Below are 17,191 nucleotides of genomic sequence, written 5' to 3'. Positions count from 1 at the left end.
GACCAATCGATCCACGTATGTTTCCTGACTTTGGTGCTGCTCTGCTCCGATATGATGATTTCCAATATCATGTGGTCGCTACCGAGGTCCACCCCCTTGTTCCTCCACGTGATCATGATCGGTTCGTTGTTCTTGACGAACGTGAGGTCGGGGCTGGTATCTCAGGACACGGAGTTGCCAATTCTCGTTGGGTAAGCCGGGTCGGTTATGAGGGTATAGTCGAGTTCCGCCGCGTCTTGGGATAGGTTTCTGCCTTTCGCATTGCTCTTGACGTAGCCCCACGCTGGATCCATCGCATTAAAGTCGCCGCAAGCGATCAGTGTGCTCTGGCCGGCCGTCGTGCTTGCCTTGTTAAGAATGGCTTTTAACCCTTGGAGTCTCCGCGATGGGTTACTGTAGATGTTCAAAATGAAGATGCTGTTTTTTCTTTGCTTGGTCGGTATGAGTTCAGTGAGCGTGTGTTCAATCCTGACATTGCTTAGCCGGTGTTCGACGAAGGTGAGTCCCTTCCTGACCAGGGTGCACAGGCCTCTGCCGTCGGGCGGGCCCGCGTGCACCCTGCAGCCGGGGAGGGACGGCTTAAAATAACGGCTTGAGAGGCTAGTTGGTGCATCATCGTATTCAGATATGTGGCGCAAACAAAGACAAACACAGGAGAAGATCCACAACACACGCGCACACTACCAACTGTAAGAAGAACCGGAAAACACTTCCTCTTCTACACTCAGGCACGTCTCAACTTCTTCTTCTCATCTTCCTCGTCTTTGCCAAGGGGAAAATGTCACACTCTTCCTCGCAGACCATAACCTTGTCCAAACATGGCGGTGACCAATCTCTTCTTTCTTTTCTTCTATTCTTCCTCTTCTTTACCAAGGGGATAGTGACACGTTCTTCCTCTCAGCCCAAAAAACATCGACAAAACATGACAGTCACAAATTCTATACTGTCTTGTAAATCCACACCACTGCATTGCCCAGTAACTCCTACCACACTGGACAGGTAAATATCACCACATAGTCACAAATCATGCACTAAAAACACCACCACACAAATACAGCAAATACAGTAGGACATGTCCATCTACACACCATAACTTAAGTAGTCCCTATCTATTGAGAAACTATATCTTGCCAACATCTAAGAAGCCACGAGGCCCATGTACATAAGGGAAAAAAAAAAAAAAGTTCAAAGACTGGATTCGTATTATATGCTACACAATACACCCTGTGTGGGTTGCGGAAAGAAAATTGAAGGAAACATGGCGTCTAGTGACCCAGACAACAGAGTTTTTGTGGCTACGATATGTGGCCTTGCTGCCAAGAAAAATGGAAAAGCATACTGGAAAGCCAAGGCAGTTTGTTGTTTTGGGGGATATCGCTATTCCAGAAAAAGTCGCTGATACCCTAAAGAAGGGCCCGAAATATAGTGTGGCGCCCAAGATTCCAGCTTGTGAGCTTCTGTCCTTGAACAGAAAGATAGCGGATAAAGCTGGTGAAGATCGGGACCGATGCTTACTGGATGGGCTTGATAGTATTATGAGGACGTCTTGGAACAAGGACAAGGTACCAAAGGAATGTACTGCAGAAGTGGTGAAGTTTTTTGAAAAGAATAACCTTCGATTACTTCAAACGGACAAAGAAGGGGGTTTTGCTGTGATACCGGCTGGACTCTTTGAAGAGAAGGCGACAATTGCAATTGAGAAAAATTTTGTTAAAGTGAAGAAGAAAGTTTGTAGAACAAGAGCTATTGCGTTATGTAATGATATGAAGCTAACCAGGTTGGCAAAAGGGATCAGTGAATGCAAGAAGGCCTGTTTGGATGTGTTCTTTACTGTTAAGACTCATAAACCGGACTCGCCTTTCAGATGTATTGTGTCTGAACGTGATGCGTGGCAGCATCAGATCAGCCGGTATCTTCTTAAACATTTAAAAGGTTTGGAGGTTCATGATCCCTTTGCTACTAAGAATTCTTTTGAAGTGATCAATTTTTTAAAAGATCAAACCAATCTTGGGTACTTTTTTTCTATTGATGTAGAGGATTTGTTTTATTCGGTGCCACATTTAGAATTGTTTGATTCGGTGCGGGAATGCATTGAAAGTAATGGGACTATAGACTTTCAGAACTCTTCTGGTGTCAATGTGGACAATTTTCTAGCCCTACTTGAGTTTTACCTTAAGTCCACTGTTGTATCGCTTGGGTCTGATTTGTATGTGCAGAGAAGGGGCATTTGTATAGGGTCATGTGTTGCTCCAGTTCTATGTAACATCTTTTTATTCTGTGTTGACAGAGCAATTTATACAGCCCTTAATGGATCAGGTTTTAAAATATTTAGATATGTTGACGATTTCTTAGTCATTGTGGATAAGGGCGCTGCAGTGAGTCAAAGTGTGGAAAGTGTGCTTTCTATTTTTAAGATACAAGGAAAAGGGCTTACGTTTACTCATGAGCTACCGGTGGACAACAAATTGCAGTTTCTTGATTTAAATATAAAAATTTGTAATGGCGAAGTGTGTTGGAAATATTTTCCCAGGGCTAAAAAAGAGCTACTTCCATATGGATCAGCCCATTCAAAGACTATAAAAAGAGGGATAGCTTCCCTTTGTTTGGAGTCGGCCTTGTTAAAATCATGTGTACATATGGCACAGGAAAGCTTTAATAATCAATTACAAAGACTTGATGCGGCTGGTTTCCCGGGTATGATTATATGTGGGGTGGCAGAGTCTTTGCTTCAAAAAATGAAAGGGAAAAAAAGATCGCCAGATATGTTGAGGAATAAACGACCACAAGTGATCCCTTATATACATAGAGTTTCACACGGCCTGAAAAAGGTGGCTAGTAGGTTTGAGGTGCCAGTTGTGTTTTCTGCCCCCAATAAACTGGGTGGGTTATGTGCAATAATAGGGAGAAAAAACAAAGGGCAATGCGATAAGAAGCATGTTAAGAGTTTTATTGGATGTCGGGTGGGGGTGATTTATGAGGTTCCTCTGACGTGCGGTAATCTATATATTGGGCAAACAGGAAGATGTATTAATGATAGAATGAGGGAACATGAGAAGACCATAGAAAATGGCAAAGGGTCAAATTTAGCCTTGCACTGCCAAAAGTGCAAGTGTGAGCCGTTGTTTAGTAGGTTAAACATATTAGGCAAGAGTCGGGATAAGATGGCACGCGAAATTTTAGAGGCATATTGGATACAGAAGAAAAATGAAAGATGCATTAGTGAAGCTTCGTTGAGTTTACGTAGAAAAGAACTAAATTTTATTGAGCAATTCTCTTGAGTTATGCAAAGAACGAGATTATTATCGGGCCTCAAGCTGTTATTCTTGGCCTAAAGTTGTTATTCTTGGACTCATCTTACGTTTTTTGGGGCCATGGGAGTTTGCAAAATTTTTTATTTTTTTTTCCCTTAAGTACATGGGCCTCGTGGCTTCTTAGATGTTGGCAAGATATAGTTTCTCAATAGATAGGGACTACTTAAGTTATGGTGTGTAGATGGACATGTCCTACTGTATTTGCTGTATTTGTGTGGTGGTGTTTTTAGTGCATGATTTGTGACTATGTGGTGATATTTACCTGTCCAGTGTGGTAGGAGTTACTGGGCAATGCAGTGGTGTGGATTTACAAGACAGTATAGAATTTGTGACTGTCATGTTTTGTCGATGTTTTTTGGGCTGAGAGGAAGAAAGTGTCACTATCCCCTTGGTAAAGAAGAGGAAGAATAGAAGAAAAGAAAGAAGAGATTGGTCACCGCCATGTTTGGACAAGGTTATGGTCTGCGAGGAAGAGTGTGACATTTTCCCCTTGGCAAAGACGAGGAAGATGAGAAGAAGAAGAAGTTGAGACGTGCCTGAGTGTAGAAGAGGAAGTGTTTTCCGGTTCTTCTTACAGTTGGTAGTGTGCGCGTGTGTTGTGGATCTTCTCCTGTGTTTGTCTTTGTTTGCGCCACATATCTGAATACGAGGGACGGCTTGTCCGTTAGTGTTTCTTGGAGGAGGAGCACGTCGGGCTTGCGAGCCGCGTTCTCGATGTACTGCTGGACGACTGCCCTCTTCTTGACGAAGCCGCGGCAGTTCCACTGCCACACTGTTATGCCTGTGGAGTTGGAGGCCATGATTGTCCTATTCGGAATTCTCCGTGTTGCTGCGCTTGGTTGACTAGATGCTGTACTGGCGCAAACGTTGGGTTGCTTAGTATTAGTTGCACGCTTCTTTCCAGATTGTTGAGTCTATTGACGTTCTCCGTTTGGAAGGCTTCGACGGCTTGCTTCATCGATTTGATCATATCTTCGAGGCAGTTGAGTTTGGCCTCGACGTTGTTGTTGCTGCTGTCGCTGCTGCAGTTGCTCATGTTGTTCTTGGTCTTGCGTGATTCGACGGCCCTCTTCTTCGTTGCCGGCTCCTTGTGTGCGTCGGCCGTAGTTTCTTCGGCCTTGTTGTTGCCGCTCGGGCTGGATCTTTGCTGTTCGACGTTGCGGAGGGTGTTGCGGATCTCCGCGATTTCCTTGGTGAGGTTGTTGATGGTGGCTAGCAGGGTCGCGTTCTCCTTTTTTAGGGCCTCGTTGATCTCTCGTCCCTTGGTTTAAGCGTTGTCTTCTGTCTTGGCGTTGTAGCTCGGATTGGTCTTCATGATACCTCGTGCTGCGTTGCCCCAACCGACTCTCTCACGCGACGGTGATCCTTGAGTTTTCGTTTTTCGAGCGTCTCTGCTCTTGCTCCTGCAGCTGCTATTTCTCGACTGCGCGCGGTCTCTCGATGGCGTTCTTGACTTATGGGCAGCTGGCTTGTCAAGGGGTGGGAAATCGCTCTCCGACGGCAGCTGATGGCTGACCTTTCGGCGCTCCCACTGACGCTTGTGAACGACGTAGGGAACCTTGTATCTGGCTTTACATTCTCTGTCGGCAGTCGGGTGAGCGCCGCCGCAAAGTTTGCATTTGGGTGCACATTTGTGGTCTTCTTTTGGGTTCGCTTGGCCGCAGCCCCTGCAGATCCGGTTGGTTGGCGTCGGGCACACGTCCTTGCGATGCCCGACCCGACCACACTGGTGGCAGACGTCAATTTTTTTTCTGTACAGGTGGCACGGTATAAGCGTGACACCATATCGGACAAAGTTCGGTACCTTGGGTCCTCTGAAGGCTACTATGATCGTGGTCGTGTTGCCGATTCTTTTGGCGCCTACGGCGAGTGGGTTTCTGTCGTTTACAATGTTGCTGTCGAGATCTTCGGCTTTCTCGTCGACAGGGATGCCTCGGATGATGCCCTTCACGGTGTCGTACGGCGCCGTGCGGTACACGCTGACTTCGAAGGTCTTGTCTTGGATGTTATAGCTTGAATTCTTGCGTAGCGGACGGCGTTTTCTTCCTTGGGCGTGCAGATTACCATTATATTTTGTTGCGCGTTCGGGCAGATCGTGTTCGATGCGTTCTCTTCGTTCGTGATCTTGGCCGCGGCGAGAATGGCCGCAGTGATGGTCGTAGTGCCGATCTTGGTGATGTCGAGTCCCCCTCGCGGTCTGATTACGATCTTGTTTTCCTCCAGCGGCATGGCTGGCATTCTCGCTGCCTTGATGGCCGAGGCTCTAACGTTCTTATTTCCTTTCGCTTTCTTGCTTACTTGGTTGTCGGTGCCGGCGAGCTTCGCGTCGAGGTCTCTTTGACGGAGTCTTGACATGCGTTCCCCCGCGAGCGTCCATCCATGGCCGCGGTGGAATTCCTCGGGCGAAATGTCTTCGCCTTGAACTTGAATGGTCATCGGAGAGTCGGATATCGTTGCCAGAACGGACGTTTCCTCCATCTCGGGGCTGAGTGGCTGCAGCCGAGGCGGCGAGCCGCGGCAGCCGCGACAGCGACGAGGCCTATCGCTCGCGGAACACACCTAGCGGGACGCCCCCAGCACGGCGGTGATGAAAATTGTCCGGTAAATCGAAGAAAAGGCGTACCTTTAGGAACTTTCAATATCCGTCGGTGCTTTTCGACTTCACGAACACATCGAGATAGAGAAAACTTCGATTCGCGCAAATTAGCACTGCGAAATTAATCATAAATGACGGAGCCGACGTGAACGCGTCCGTTCGCTTCGGCGATCGCAGCGCCAATCTCACTGTGCCGCAGATATTCTTCATGGCAGATGGTGTCCCTGAACCTGGACAATTTTTTACGCACAATTTCCTGTATCATATCAGCAATTGGAAGTGGAGAACAGGCTTCAACACTGGCTAAAGAGGTTACATTGGCCAGTCTTCCGAATTTAGGGGTGATTCGACACACGTTTAGAGCTTCAAATGTTCTGCAGTGTTTTATAACGTCGGCGGTGGTGTTCAGGCTCTGTTTGCTAATCAGGAAATTGTAAACATCTTCTGCTATTCCATTTAAGAGATGGCCGACTTTATCTTCCTCGTGCATGCTGGAATTCGCTAGCTTGCATAGCTTTAAAATAGCCTCGATGTATGCAGCGCAAGTTTCTCAGTGTACTTGCGCTCGGTGAAGAAATGTCTGTTCCGCACGCTTCTTCTTGGCAGGTTCGTCCCAAAAATTTTTCTTTATCTTACTTGTAAAGGTAGCCCATGTAGTTAGTGAATCCTCATGATTGTCGAACCAGTCGAAGGCAGTTGCAGCAAGGAAGAACACCCCATTAGCCAGTTTAGTAGCCGCGTTCCGGCGATTGTGTTTGCTCACCCTTTCCATGTACTATGGTGTGTGACACTATAAACCCGTCTTGTTATTGCAGTTGATTTAATAAAAAGAGCAAACTTTGCTTCAGGAGAGGCGCGACTGCAAAAATGTTAATATTCAACCTTACAGACTGGCATGATGCCTTCAGTTGTTTGTACTAAAACTTGTTCTGTTTATTATGCGGGTTACGCTCTTAGTTCCACACAAACTTTGGAGCTCCAAATATCTAGGTGCATTCTCCACAAAGCCACAAAATCGCCCGAAATTTGAAAACAGCAAAAAATGGGGTAACTTTGAGTCCAGTTAAAAAAAAATCTTCAATATTTATTAAAATCTATCTCAGGTATCCTCACTACATAAGAAATAATACGGACTGTAAGAGCGTCGCATTATTGTTTAAAGCTATCTAAAATAAATATAAACCTCACTTGTCTTGAAAATTGCCGATATTCATCATTAAATTCCGGCAGGAATCAACAAAGTGTTGCCGCTGAAACGTTTTGTCTGTATTATCCAGGCTTTGTTTTTTATTTCTAAAAAAAATTGAAACTCTAGATTTGTCCGTTCTTTCTCCATGTTATATTTAAAATAGGCCAAAATTATAATGAAATGTAAAACATTGGACAACTGAGATCTTTATTTATAAAACTACCCCAACATCGGTTTTTACCGAAATCTCCTAAAAGAATTCCTAAGTACTTAAAAATATCAGGCACTAAAAAGGTGTGCATATGTAAAATAATATATATAAATAAATGTAGAACTGAACGCATTTTTCAATCTACAGAAGTGCTTATAGCTACACTTAAACCAGTAGGTGTCAATACTTCAATATATTATTTGCTAAATTTAGCTACATTTAATCCAATATCCAAAGTCTTTTCGATGCTTAGAAAGCTTTTTTGTGTTGGTAGGGTCGAAGGAAGTTTAACATGGAATAAATTCGCAATTTCTGGCAATTTCTTAGGATAACGCAAGGGACGTCTAAACTTTAATCTTTATTTTCTTTTTATTGCGAGGTGCAATGGTATTCAATTGAAATGCTAATTATAATATTTCATTTTCGGTTATGAAAAAAAATCAGCAATACTCTATTTTTTTAATACCATTTTTCTAATCTACAGAAAATTACAATCATAAGCAAAGTGCGTTAGGGCATGATAGTTTTGGTGGAGTTCTTTTGTAACAGCACGAATGAGTCTAGATGATGAGGATTCTTATTGATATAGCTATATAGCTCAGAAAAAACACGAGCCAACAAGGAGCGAACCCGCCCTTCACCTAAACTGCAGGTTACGCTTTGCATGTTAGGTGGACGGTAGGCTCGCTCCCAGCTGGCACGCCTTTTTTTCATTGCTAGATTGCCCTGTTGACAAGAATACTCATCATCTTGACTCATTCGGGCTGCTTTTATATATCAATATCTATTTCTATCGAAACTATCATGCTGCCAAGCTTTCTGCTTATGATTTTGCTTAATGTGCACATTATAAAAATTGTCTTCAAAAATATTGTATTGCAAATTTTTGTCATAACCGAGAAAGGAAATAATATTAATAAGAATTGGATTGAACAGCACTGCACACCGCAATAAAAGAAAAAAAAAAGCTCTTTTTATTGTTCTTTGGTGCGCTACAGGAAAATAGGGCGACACATCTTGGACCTTTAGCCAGCGGCTAGTAAAGGGTCCAATAGAAAAAGTACACAAGTTGCAGGCACCCATTTCTCAAAGTTAGAGACATCAGAAGAAGGAACTTTACAATAAAAGTGAAGAAAGTTAGTTATCGTTTATACAGTTGTAAAACTACCAATGAAGAGAAGAAAATATAAACTAAAACCTAACAAATCAAACAAAAGTGCGTAGAACTTATACAAGAATTAAAGCAACGAAAGATCAATGCATAATGTCACCCCACTATTACAATACATAATGTTACATGTCGCGAAGAAATATCGCATCAGATAAAATACAGGTATGTGTAGGGACGGGATTACATGGGTAATACCAGGCGAACGATTTAAAGTTACAGTAGGCGAATGCAAGTTTGGACCCAAGTGTTTCATTCATTTTAAGGCAGTTATCTTTCATTGCAGTGGAAAAGTTCTTGGCAAGCTTTATGTCATAGGTTAGAGAATTCCAGATTTTGACGCCCGTAAACTGCAGCATACGCTCACCATAAACGTTTCTTTTTATGGATAAATTAAAATTTCCGTAAGTGTTGCACGGGTTGCACGTGACGGGATGTTTAATATAGATATATCAAAGGGGAGGTTGATACAATTTTTTAGATACATTCAGCAGTGTTTTTCTGACGAAGCAGGTGAACAGGCAGCACGCGTAGTTTAATAAATAGTGGCTTGCTGGATGTAGAGTAGTCAGAAAACCAGATTATTCTAAGTGCTCGCTTTTGTGGACGTCTAATGGGTTCTAGGTAAGTATTAAATGTCCAACCCCATGACTCAATGCAATATGATAGGTGAGTGTGTAGTAATGTGAAGTAAAGGACTCTCAGAATATGGACATCAAAATATTGGCTAATTTGATGCAGAGCATAGCAACCCGATGCAATCTTCGTGCAAATCGAGTCAATCTGATGTTGCCAATGTAAGTGCTTATCTAGGGTCACTCTAAGGTACGTAAAGACAGTGGTTGGTTCAAGCTGGGTCTGACTAATAGTTAATCCAATATCACTCGAGTCCAGTGATTTTTTCAATGAATGGAACAGTATGTATTTAGTTTTCTTAGTGTTCAATGTTAATTTGTTCATGAGATACACCAGTCAGACATTTTTTTTTTCAGTTCTGTGTTGACGATGCTTTCTAGTTCGGCAGTATAACAAGCAGCAACGGTAATGGTAGTGTCATCAGCATGCATGAGAGCACTGGCTGAGGATAATATCTGAGAAAACTCGTTGACGTAAAGTGAGAAAAGTAACAACGGACCGAGTGTTGACCTTTGCGGTACTCCTGTGTATACGCACCGCACATTTGATGTTAGGTTGTTCATTTAGACAACTTGCTTGCGATCATTAAGGTAACTAGAAAGGAAGTCGAGCTCCCTATCGCAAAATCCATATATTTCTAATTTATTAAGCATAATGCCATGGTTCACTGTGTCGAAGGCTTTTTTTTATGCCCAGAAATATAACAGCGGTCAGCTCATTATTGTCTAATACACTGTTAATTGCCTGATTGAGTGTAATGACTGCTGAGCTAGTAGAGTGCTTTGGGCGAAATCAATGTTGCTGGGGGCAGATAATATTATATTTTGCATAAAAAAGGAGAATACGTTTGGATAGAATTTTTTTCAGATATGTTTATTAATAACACTAAGTACGGAAATAGGCCTGTAACTAGAGGGGTCAGAAGGGTCACCATCTTTAAATACAGGGGTAACTCGGGCTAACTTTAAGGGTGACGGGTATGGGTAATTCAGCAGGGAATGGTTGAACAGTCGGCATAGTATGGGCCCTAAGATACACAACATTTTCCTTAATAAGCTTTGCAGGAATGCCGTCCAAGCCTGCTGCCTGGTTTGTTTTCAACTCCATGACAACCGTCAACACCTCATTGATTTCAACTTCGTGCAGAGCGAAAGAATTAACAACTGACGCAGGAAGATTATTGTTTGCACTGGCATCAGGAAGCTTTGCAGCTAGATCTGGACCGACACTTGTGAAAAATGTAATTCATCAACAGTTTTTTCAGTAATATCAGAGGGAAGTGTGGGACATCTTTGCAAGTTTTGCGTGACCTCATTGATAACTTCCCACATTTTTTTTTGGATTTCCAGCATAACCTTGAATTCGGCTAGTAAAATATTCTTTTTTTCGGGCTCTCATTAAGGACACTGATTTATTACGCACACTTGTGTACTGATACAGATAATCAAACGTCACTGGCATTCTCCCATGAAATGGGAAGAAAAAGCAAATTTATTCCAATTTAAGCTATCATCAACCCTGCCAACATACAAAAAAGAACTTTATAAGCAATAAGACGGCTTTGGATATTGCATAAGATAAAACGTAACTAAATTCAGCGCGTACTAAGTCCAAAGTTTGACGCCTACTTCTTAAGGGGACGCCCTGAATAATTATATAGCGTAAAACAAATGAAGTGGGCTTTATATTTATTAATTTTATATTTTTAGTTGTTATAGCGCAATAATTTAATTGCCTGATATTTATAAAGCACCTAAAATTTTATTGCGAAAGCAATACTACAACAGCCAAAATGGGACCTCGTGTGGCCGCAGCTACACCGTAAAGAGGCGTAGCTACGGTCTTCTCACAAAAATTCAGCCTGCCATTACATTTGAATTCACGCTATCCCTATGCCACAGGCAGGAGCTGCCAACTCGGGTCGCTCCTTTCATATCATATGGGAGGGTGATATCAGAGTCAGCCTGCCAGAATCGTTTGCATTCTCCTTACCCCTACGACACGCAGGCACGTCCATACGACTTGGTTGAAGCGTAACTTTATAAGTGTGCTGCTTGCTTAAGCTCTCGCGTCGTATCCTTAAATCATGAGCTTAAGTATCCCCAATAATGTAGCACCTTACACTGATAGGGCATGATAGGGGAAAAATATAGCAGGCAAAAGAACCTTCCGCCGTTGCTTTCGCAATTCAACTAGGGTTAATCAGAACTGAACCACAATTTTTTTTAATTTGATTTCGATCAAAATTGAAGTCGGAGTAGTTCTTTTTAATTCGAATAAAACTCCATTAACTATATGAATTTTTGCTGGTTTCAAGACAATATGGAGACAGAAAGGTCAGCTGTAGAGCTTCAAATTTTTCCAGAAGTAAACAAGGCCTTGATAATACAGACAAAAGTTTTATTGGCAACGGATGAGTCAGTCTTGCCATAATAATAAAAATCGAAGGTGGTGTTTTTTTTTTTTACTGGAATCAAAGTTGCACCTTTCTTGCTGTTTGCAAAAATCTGGAGAATATGATGACTTGTGAAGAACATACCTAGCAATGTAGAGCTCCAAATAAGGTGTGAAAGTATGAAGGTAATCGTGTAAATACAAAGGAAAGGTTTCAGTACAACAAACTTAAGCGGTTATCCAGTATGTAAGGTTGAAAATGAACATTTTTGCAGCGCGTCGCTCCGGAAGCCGAGTTTTCAATTTTTTACTAAATCAACTGTAACAACAAAACAGGCGATAATAGTGCCGCGAAGCGTTAAAAACTGTATTTGTTGTTTTTTAACAGCCGCCGGCATGCGGCCTTATCACTCTGATTCTGGATCGCGTATCAGTTTTGCATTCTGTGTTTGTTCATGCTCGTTGTCGCGATACGACGCGTTATCATTTTCTTTGTCGCGAACATTGCGCCGAGATCTGTATCGAAGATTCCGATCACTTGCGTATGTTTCTACAATGTTCCAGGTTGTACTAGCTGCAGTTTGCGACGTTATCTAGATTGCTCTGAGCAGCCTTTATATTGAGCGTTGAACGAGTGTGACGGGCATTCTTTGTTCGAAGATCGACGAGCACTATGTCGCCGCCGCCGAGTTGCTTAGTTCTTTTGTGGGCGCAAGTCAGCCCAATAGAGAGTTAATTTCAGTACCATCAATCCTGTGTCTTCTTTTGGTGTCAACGGCCTTGTCACCACTAGGTGACAATAGTTTTTATAAAAGCAAACGTTGCATAGATTTTTTAAGTAACATATAATAGATGACAAAGTTCTAGTACCAAAGCAGCTGGTGTCTAAACTTGAAATATTTTGAAATGGCAAAAACGGCGCTTTCTACCTGTAGTCATATAAGATTTTTTTCCGAGAAAACCACACCGTATCTTGGAAAACTTAACTTCATTTCTTTGTACCGAGACATTTGCTCCCCACATATAAAGATTTCATTGAAAGTGATAAATAGTCAAGGAACCTCGATTTCTGTTCTTATCTGAGCACACCCATTAGACACACATATGAAATTCAAAAAGGATGTCAGTCAAATTTCCCGATCGTCCGACTGTCACTATTTTATTTTACCGGTAGTTGCGGATAGTGACACGTCCTTCTTCCGGGTACAATTGAGAATCACGCTGAAGAAGGACCGTGCAGCGTCCGAAATTATGGGTAAAATTAAATAGGATAATCGGGAATGTGGTGTGACAGTGACGCACGCACGCACGCACACGCACACACACACACACACACATTATAAGTTTATATATATATATATATATATATATATATATATATATATATATATATATATATATAGGTTTTCAATGACGGTCTTGTGACACCTTTCGTGACCACCTTGTATAGAGTCTTTGATGGTACTGTAGCCTCTGCGTCTTGTCGGTTTTCGCGCGTATTCCTTTGCATCGCCTCGGTTTCTCTTTGCGGCTTCTCTGCGTCTTGCTGGCGCTTTGGTCGCATCGGCTCTGCCTCCCGTTGTGTAAATTCTTCGTCGACATGTCTTCGGGAACATTGAAGACTCTCGCGACGAGTACGGCGCTTGGAAGACAAAACCCAACCTGTTCCACTGCCCCAAGCTGCTTTCGATGCTGCTTTCGTAGGGTGCGACTGATTCGCTGGCACGCCTCGTTGGTGTCTGTATACATGCGGGGACGCCCGCCGCCGGGCACAATTGATCTGGGTGACCCGCTTTCCATGTGTGTAATTACTCGTGCATGCCAGGAGAAATCAACAGACACGCGCGTAGAGGATGTCCTTGGCGCGAGCTGCAGACAATTACCGTATAATCTCGCCACTTCTCTCGCACGCATGCTTTGGTGAACCACATCTGTCTTTTTCTACATGCGCCCGCTGGCTTTGTTCTGCCAACGATGATGGCAGAGTTTTGGTACTTCGCCTTGCCTCAATAAACGCCGACGGTTTTCTTGGTCAGTAGGGCTGGTAAACTGTACGTTTCTGAACAACCTTCTGCATGATGCTGTTGCGCCGCTCAACGCTTTATTATTTGATATTGCTTGTGAATCAAAACTTGATTCAGAAAAAAGCTACAGAATCTGTATGATAGTGCACCACTTGTTACCCTTATAGATACTATGTAACATTTATATTACCTTTATATGAAGACTAGTTTCGTAAAGCGGCACATGCTGAAAAGAAAGAATTGTACCGACTTTGCATAAACTGATGGAGCAGCCTTCAAGCAGCCGGAGTGGGCTGGAACCAAGCTGTGGCGCTGTGTTCGCTGGCGCTGTATTCTTCTCTCAGTCTGCGCCCCCTCTCTCCTTCCTTGGATGCCGAAAGAAAGCGCCAAGCATGCGCTGCGTCCGATTCGTTCTTTCTGAAACCTAAAGGGGCAACTCAAGAGGTTTTACCATTTAATAAATGTAAACCAGTGTAATGGGTAACAGCTATCTGAAAACGATGTGAAGTAATTTAGGCTAACGTTTAAAACTATGATATAATCACACTAATCATGCTGTTTTGCTATTCGACCTTCTCCGCAGCTCACAGCTACGAGTAGAAGCCCGAAGGTGACGTTAGCTATAAATTAGGTACATTTCACACGCATATACCTTTGCCCGAAGGAAGCAAATCAACGCAAGGTGACGGTAATTCCGCGAGGCGTTGTTGGGCGGCATGGGCTACGCACAGAAGAGTTTAGAAGAATCCAATTGGAATTTGAATCTTCACAGATAATGACGTAATTCTTTAGTTTATCGCAGTGTTTAGTGGTAGAAGAAGAAAGCTTAAGATTGTAGCCAATATAAATGTCGAAAAGCAACATATCGTAAAATGGGAGCGCAAAAGCACTTATATTATTATACAACACATGGGTTTCAGCTTTCCTTTAAACATTGCTTGTAGCTCTGCGTGCATCACAATTTACACTATGATTCTTGTCTTGGCGTCCTGAAGCCACGCCTTTTACTGGAAAACCGCGGGGCGCTTAGAACACCACTGTTTTAGAAGAAAGGGCAAACTGTGGCAGTTTTTTATGTCATTTCAAGGTATTATGGTTGCTTTCAGCGTCTAAGCACTTAAAAGTTTTACACGTAACCAGAAAATATATTCCAAAGAGACAAAAGAAAAGTGAGCACGACATTGAAATCGTGAAGCGGAAACTATAGAGGCTGGTATAAGACATCGGGTAGGACATTTTGGTTTGGTTTGTGAAGCTGCGTGGGACTTACGGTCATCTGAACTGCCCGGAGCACCGCCACTGCTCTCCTGGCCTTCTTCCGGATATCTGAAAGAGTAGAAATTCACTTTTCAGAGAAAAATGAATCGTCACAATGGAATTCATTAAGCGGTTTTCGACCAGACGAGTCGAACGCCATTTACGACGCAACTCCGCGACAGCTAGCCGAATCGCACGACGGGCCCGTCCTCTGCAATGTAGAGACAGCCTGTTAAACTCGATGTGTAAGTACTGAAATCATTTTCTGCTCAAGAATTTCTTATACGACTGGCTCAGCGAAAGCTAGCTTGTGGGGATACAGCATACATCTGTTCCTGCTGCCTTCAAGCTATTCATCGGGATGAAGTACTTCTATCAGGGCTTACTTGACCTGCTGTTTAAGAAACCGAACTTAGACAACGTCCACAGTATGCAGACTAGAACAGTCTGCACTCAAATATATTGCTAAACACGACAAAGATAAATTGAACCTCAGCTTCAATAAATGGTGTCATCGGATACAATTGCGGGACTTACATATCTAATTTTTGTTCGTTGGTGCGTAATTGAAAGCCACATATTTCGAAGCCCAAAAACTACACCATGTTCAGGTAAGAAATCTGACATCCGAGATTGGAATACCGTAAAACTATAGATTCAAAAGTGGTTTTAGTGGTTGGAACCGCGCGAAAAGACGAAATACACAAGAAGAGACGCACAGCTGACGAGCGCTGACTCGCAACTAATTTTTTATTAGGAAGAAAGCGGATTCTTATACAAAAAATAATGTCACATGATGTTGCAATGAACGAAACCCTTCACCAGGCAAAATTCAAGAGATATCTTCTTCCTTCATCAGCCACGTGGAAAATCCTATCAAGCAAGACCAAACATACAAGCCCCCCTCCCCTTCTCCCCAACGGCCCTTTTACAAATAATAAATTATCACCAAACATTATCCAGAAAAGAAACCTCTTTTTCGATAAGCACCAATGAAGGCTGGCTGACACACTGCGACTGCTTCTTACTGATGTAATATGCCTCTTCTTGTGTGTTTCGTCTTTTCGCCCTGTTCCATCCTCTATGCAATTGCACCAACGCGCCAAACTGCCCATCCTACTTCAGTGGTTTTAGACCTGTGAACGTCAAAAAAAAAAAAAAAAACGGGATTTTCTGGATGTTCACATTGCGGGAAAGGCAAGGTTGATAACAGATTTTGAAAATAGAGCTCATTTGTTTCGTTTTCGTCATGTCGAGTCATGCCACTTTATGCTGTCTGAAGAGAAAAAATTAAGCCGGATATCCAGCTTTTTTGATTCGCCTATCGCTACGTATTTTATTTTATGTGGCTTGGTTAATACTTTTTAATCCTCGCCGCGACATCATTTTTTTGCACTGGCTTGCAGGTAACCTTTTCGTTTCAGCGTCAACTTGTGTGAAAGAGTCGCACTCTCAAAAACAAACAGCGATGACACTTCGAAGAATGCTGTTCTTGAAAATTTCCTCTTTGCCACCTCTTTGCCTCCTTGCAATAGAGCATCCGCCTCCAATTCAGAAGACGCTAGGTTCGATCCCCTCTGAAAGCTGGTTTTCTAATGGCCCCAAGGTTATCTTCCGGCCTCCTGCTCGTCCCCTGTGAGGTGAAATACTTGGCAGTAAAGAGCCTAATCTGAGCCCGCCCGAAATCCACCCTGTGTGGTAAATTAATGTAGCCCTTTTTATAAATCCTTCCGATTAAGCTGTGTGTCAGCTAATCAAGGTTTGCAAACAGTTACGCTTCGCGTCTCAGAGCTGCAGGCGACGGTGTGTATAAGCCTCGCATAAGGCGAGCGTTGTAGCAGAGACACGCGTTATAACACAATGGCACAGACGAAAGTTGGGCGGCTAACGCCGTGGTCTCTACCTTCTCTCCACAAATGCAAAACTGCTGCTTAATTATCTTCATTGGAAGAGGAGGGGCAGTTGAACTAGGCCGCGTGGGATCGAGGCTTTGGTCGCATTCTAACCGCGCTGGCTTAACTGTACCCACCTTTAGCCAGCCGCGAGGTCATTCGGAACCGGGCTTGGCACGCGACACACTTAGCGTGATTTATTCAAGCAAAGTGCCCAACTCAGAATAGAGCCAGGCGACACTCAGGAAATGCGGATAAGGGTGACTAGAGCCACACTCGAGAATGCGCCGTCGGAAACCGTGAGTTCCAAATGGCCCTGATTGTGGAGTACAGTCATCGCTCTCATTTCACTCGCACCGGCTTACACGGTGATAGTTGGTAGTGTAGCGCTTTGGTAGCTAGCTGGGTAGCTTTTTAGCACAGAAAATTGGTGGAAAATTTGCGCATACTATTTGTGATACAAGATCCATTTCGGCTGATTCCATTTCACTGATGTTATCTTTTTCTGTGCAT

The 17,191-nt window shown here is 43.1% G+C and overlaps 1 protein-coding gene and 1 pseudogene across 1 annotated transcript in view; one reads left to right on the top strand and one right to left on the bottom strand.

The window, feature by feature from the left end:
• Nucleotides 1–17,191, top strand: part of LOC146172553 (nose resistant to fluoxetine protein 6-like) — a 101,058-nt gene that overhangs the window by 22,488 nt on the left and 61,379 nt on the right. The window lies entirely within an intron of this gene.
• On the bottom strand, nt 4,087–5,789 carry LOC146172554 (uncharacterized; annotated as a pseudogene).

The sequence above is a fragment of the Amblyomma maculatum genome, unplaced genomic scaffold (genome assembly GCF_055883805.1).
Source record: "Amblyomma maculatum isolate TAMU_Amacu unplaced genomic scaffold, ASM5588380v1 scaffold_13, whole genome shotgun sequence".
Taxonomy (NCBI): Eukaryota; Metazoa; Arthropoda; class Arachnida; order Ixodida; family Ixodidae; genus Amblyomma; species Amblyomma maculatum.
Note: the sequence above shows the minus strand (reverse complement) of the source record. Positions and strands in the feature narration are given on the sequence as shown.